Here is a 5,724-nt window from a genome sequence, read left to right as displayed (position 1 = left end):
AAAACAAAAGACAAATGAGATTACATCAACCTTCTGCACAGCAAAGGAGGCGATAAGGTAGAGACGATCCACAGAATAGAAGAAAATATTTGCAAACTGCTCATCTGACAAAGGATTAATAACCAGGATATATAAGGATCTCAAACAACTCAATAGCAAAACAACAAATAATCCAATTTAAAAATGGGCAAAAGATCTGAATAGACATTTCTCAAAAAAAGACATAAAAATGACCAATAAGAATATGAAAAAAAAATGCTCAACACTGCTAGTCATCATAGAAATGCAAGTCAAAATCACAACGAGAAATCTTACCCCAATTAAAACTGGCTTTTGTCAAAAAGACAGGCAATAACATGCTGACAAGGATGTGAAGAAAGGAGAACCTTCATACACCATTGGTGGGAATGTAAATTAGTACAACCACTATGGAAAACTGTATAGAAGGTCCTCAAAAAACTAAAAATAGAGCTATCATATGTTCAGCAATTTTTCTACTTATATATGGCCAAAAGAAATGAAATCAACATATCAAAGAGACTTGCGCACTTCCAAGTTTACTGCAGCACTATTCATAATAGCCAAAATATGGAACCAACCTAAGTGCCCATTAATGGATGAATGGATAAAGAAAATGTGTTACATATACACAACAGGACATTATTCAGCCATAAGAAAGAATGAAATCCTGTTACATGCAGCAACATGGATGGAACTGGAGGTCATTATATTAAGTGAAACAAGCCAAGCACAGAAAGACAAATATCACATGTTCTCACTCATATGTGGGAGCTTAAAAAGTGACTATCATGAAATAGAGAACAGATTGGTGGTTACCACAGGCACCAGAAAGGGTGGGGTGAGGGGATGAAGAGAGGTTGACTAATGGGTACAAATATACAGTTCGATAGAAGAAATAAAACCTAGTGTTTGATAGATAAATAGGATGATCATAGTTTACAATATCTATTGTATATTTCAAAATCATTAGATGAGAATAATTCAATTGTTTCTAGCATAAAGAAAAGATGATTTTTTTTTTTTTTTGAGATGGAGTTTCGCTCTTGTTGCCCAGGCTGGAGAGCAATGGCACGATCTCTGCTCCCTGCAACCTCCGCCTCCTAGTTTCAAGCGATTCTCCTGCCTCAGCCTCCCGAGTAGCTGGGATTATAGGCGCATGCCACCACACCCGGCTAATTTTTGTATTTTTGGTAGAGATGGGGTTTCACCATGTTGGCCAGGCTGGTCTTGAACTCCTGACCTCAGGTGATCCACCCGCCTCGGCCTCCCAAAGTGCTGGGATTACAGGCATGAGCCACCACGCCCGGCCAAAGACAAATACTTAAGGTGATGGATCTTCTAATTACGCTGATTTGATCTTTACAAATTATATATACCCTGAAAATATGTACACCTAGTATATATCAGTAAAAAGTAGAATTTAAAACAGTTTTAATTCCCATCTTTACAGTGCTAATGGTTGCCCTGACATATTTAAGCCTACATTTTTACATCAACATCAAAAATTAATAGCTACCCATTCTTTTTTTTTTTTTTTTTTTTTTTTTTGGTGTGGGGGACGGACTCTCGCTCTGTCTCCCAGGCAGGAGTGCAATGGTGCGATTTCGGCTCACTGCACGCTTTGCCTCCCGGGTTCACACCATTCTCCTGCCCCAGCCTTCCAAGTAGCTGGGACTACAGGCGCCCGCCACCACGTCCGGCTAATTTTTTTTTTTTTTTACTTTTTTTTAAATTTTATTATTATTATACTTTAAGTTTTAGGGTACATGTGTACAATCTGCAGGTTTGTTACATATGTATACATGTGCCATGTTGGTGTGCTGCACCCATCAACTCGTCATTTAGCATTAGGTATATCTCCTAATGCTATCCCTCCCCTCTCCCCAAACCCAACAACAGTCCCTGGTGTGTGATGTTCCCCTTCCTGTGTCCATGTGTTCTCATTGTTCAATTCCCACCTATGAGTGAGAACATGCAGTGTTTGGTTTTTTGTCCTTGCAATAGTTTGCTGAGAATGATGGTTTCCAGTTTCATCCATGTCCCTACAAAGGACATGAACTCATCATTTTTTATGGCTGCATAGTATTCCATTGTGCATATGTGCCACATTTTCTTAATCCAGTCTATCGTTGTTGGACATTTGGGTTGGTTCCAAGTCTTTGCTATTGTGGATAGTGCCCCAATAAACATACGTGTGCATGTGTCTTTATAGCAGCATGATTTATAGTCCTTTGGGTATATACCCAGTAATGGGATGGCTGGGTCAAATGGTATTTCTAGTTCTAGATCCCTGAGGAATCGCCACACTGACTTCCACAATGGTTGAACTAGTTTACAGTCCCACTAACAGTGTAAAAGTGTTCCTATTTCTCCACATCCTCTCTACCACCTGTTGTTTCCTGACTTTTTAATGATGGCCATTCTAACTGGTGTGAGATGGTATCTCATTGTGGTTTTGATTTACATTTCTCTGATGGCCAGTGATGATGAGCATTTTTTCATGTGTTTTTTGGCTGCATAAATGTCTTCTTCTGAGAAGTGTCTGTTCATCTCCTTTACCCACTTTTTGATGGGGTTGTTTGTTTTTTTCTTGTAAATTTGTTTGAGTTCATTGTAGATTCTGGATATTAGCCCTTTGTCAGATGAGTAGGTTGCAAAAATTTTCTCCCATTCTGTAGGTTGCCTGTTCACTCTGATGGTAGTTTCTTTTGCTGTGCAGAAGCTGTTTAGTTTAATTAGATCCCATTTGTCAATTTTGGCTTTTGTTGCCATTGCTTTTTGTGTTTTAGACATGAAGTCCTTGCCCATGCCTATGTCCTGAATGGTATTGCCTAGGTTTTCTTCTAGGGTTTTTATGGTTTTAGGTCTAACATTTAAGTCTTTAATCCATCTTGAACTAATTTTTGTATAAGGTGTAAGGAAGGGATCCAGTTTCAGCTTTCTACATATGGCTAGCCAGTTTTCCCAGCACCATTTATTAAATAGGGAATCCTTATCCCATTGCTTGTTTTTCTCAGGTTTGTCAAAGATTAGATAGTTGTAGATATGCTGCATTATTTCTGAGGGCTCTGTTCTGTTCCATTGGTCTGTATCTCTGTTGTGGTACCAGTACCATGCTGTTTTGGTTACTGTAGCCTTGTAGTATAGTTTGAAGTCAGGTAGCATGATGCCTCCAGCTTTGTTCTTTTGGCTTAGGATTGACTTGGCAACGCGGGCTCTTTTTTGGTTCCATGTGAACTTTAAAGTAGTTTTTTCCAATTCTGTGAAGAAAGTCATTGGTAGCTTGATGGGGATGGCACTGAATCTATAAATTACCTTGGGCAGTATGGCCATTTTCACGATATTGATTCTTCCTACCCATGAGCATGGAATGTTCTTCCGTTTGTTTGTATCCTCTTTTATTTCATTGAGCAGTGGTTTGTAGTTCTCCTTGAAGAGGTCCTTCACATCCCTTGTAAGTTGGATTCCTAGGTATTTTATTCTCTTTGAAGCAATTGTGAATGGCAGTTCACTCACGATTTGGCTCTCTGTTTGTCTGTTATTGGTGTGTAAGAATGCTTGTGATTTTTGCACATTGGTTTTGTATCCTGAGACTTTGCTGAAGTTGCTTATCAGCTTGAGGAGATTTTGGGCTGAGACAATGGGGTTTTCTAGATATACAATCATGTCATCTGCAAACAGGGGCAATTTGACTTCCTCTTTTCCTAATTGAATACCATTTATTTCCTTCTCCTGCCTGACTGCCCTGGCCAGAACTTCCAACACTATGTTGACTAGGAGTGGTGAGAGAGGGCATCCCTGTCTTGTGCCTGTTTTCAAAGGGAATGCTTCCAGTTTTTGCCCATTCAGTATGATATTGGCTGTGGGTTTGTCTTAGATAGCTCTTATTATTTTGAGATACGTCCCATCAATACCTAATTTATTGAGAGTTTTTAGCATGAAGTGTTGTTGAATTTTGTGAAAGGCCTTTTCTGCATCCATTGAGATAATCATGTGGTTTTTGTCTGGTTCTGTTTATATGCTGGATTACATTTATTGATTTGTGTATGCTGAACGAGGCTTGCATCCCAGGAATGAAGCCCACTTGATCATGGTAGATAAACTTTTTGATGTGCTGCTGGATTCAGTTTGCCAGTATTTTATTGAGGATTTTTGCATCGATGTTCATCAGGGATATTGGTCTAAAATTCTCTTTTTTTGTTGTGTCTCTGCCAGGCTTTGGTATCAGGATGATGCTGGCCTCATAAAATGAGTTAGGGAGGATTCTCTCTTTTTCTATTGATTGGAATAGTTTCAGAAGGAATGGTACCAGCTCCTCCTTGTACCTCTGGTAGAATTCGGCTGTGAATCCATCTGGTCCTGGACTTTTTTTGGTTGGTAACCTATTAATTATTGCCTCAATTTCAGAGCCTGTTATTGGTCTATTCAGAGATTCAACTTCTTCCTGGTTTAGTCTTGGAAGGGTGTATGTGTTGAGGAATTTCTCCATTTCTTCTAGATTTTCTAGTTTATTTGCATAGAGGTGTTTATAGTATTCTCTGTTTGTAGTTTGTATTTCTGTGGGATCGGTGGTGATATCCCCTTTTTCATTTGTTATTGCATCTATTTGATTCTTCTCTCGTTTCTTTATTACTCTTGCTAGCGGTCTATCAATTTTGTTGATCTTTTCAAAAAACCAGCTCCTGGATTCATTGATTTTTTGAAGGGTTTTTTGGGTCTCTATGTCCTTCAGTTCTGCTCTGGTCTTAGTTATTTCTTGCCTTCTGCTAGCTTTTGAATGTGTTTGCTCTTGCTTCTCTAGTTCTTTTAATTGTGATGTTAGGGTGTTGATTTTAGATCTCTGCTGCTTTCTCTTGTGGGCATTTAGTGCTATAAATTTCCCTCTACACACTGCTTTGAATGTGTCCCAGAGATTCTGGTATGTTGTGTCTTTGTTCTCGTTGGTTTCAAAGAACATCTTTATTTCTGCCTTCATTTCGTTATGTACCCAGTAGTCATTCAGGAGCAGGTTGTTCAGTTTCCATGTAGTTGAGCGGTTTTGAGTGAGTTTCTTAATCCTGAGTTCTAGTTTGATTGCACTGTGGTCTGAGAGACAGTTTTTTATAATTTCTGTTCTTTTACATTTGCTGAGGAGTGCCTTACTTCCAACTATGTGGTCAGTTTTGGAATAGGTGTGGTGTGGTGCTGAAAAGAATGTATATTCTGTTGATTTGGGGTGGAGAGTTCTGTAGATGTCTATTAGGTCTGCTTGGTGCAGAGCTGAGTTCAATTCCTGGGTATCCTTGTTAACTTTCTGTCTTGTTGATCTGTCTAATGTTGACAGTGGGGTATTAAAGTTTCCCATTATTATTGTGTGGGAGTTTAAGTCTCTTTGTAGGTCACTAAGGACTTGCTTTATGAATCTGGGTGCTCCTGTATTGGGTGCATATATATTTAGGATCGTTAGTTCTTCTTGTGGAATTGATCCCTTTACCATTATGTAATTCTTTGTCTCTTTTGATCTTTGTTGGTTTAAAGTCTGTTTTATCCGAGACTAGGATTGCAACCCCCGCCTTTTTTTGTTTTTGTTTTCCATTTGCTTGGTAGATCTTCCTCCATCCCTTTATTTTGAGCCTATGTGTGTCTCTGCACGTGAGATGGGTTTCCTGAATACAGCACACTGATGGGTCTTGACTCTTTATCCAACTTGCCAGTCTATGCCTT

The sequence above is a fragment of the Symphalangus syndactylus genome, chromosome 14 (genome assembly GCF_028878055.3).
Source record: "Symphalangus syndactylus isolate Jambi chromosome 14, NHGRI_mSymSyn1-v2.1_pri, whole genome shotgun sequence".
Lineage (NCBI taxonomy): Eukaryota > Metazoa > Chordata > Mammalia > Primates > Hylobatidae > Symphalangus > Symphalangus syndactylus.
Note: the sequence above shows the minus strand (reverse complement) of the source record.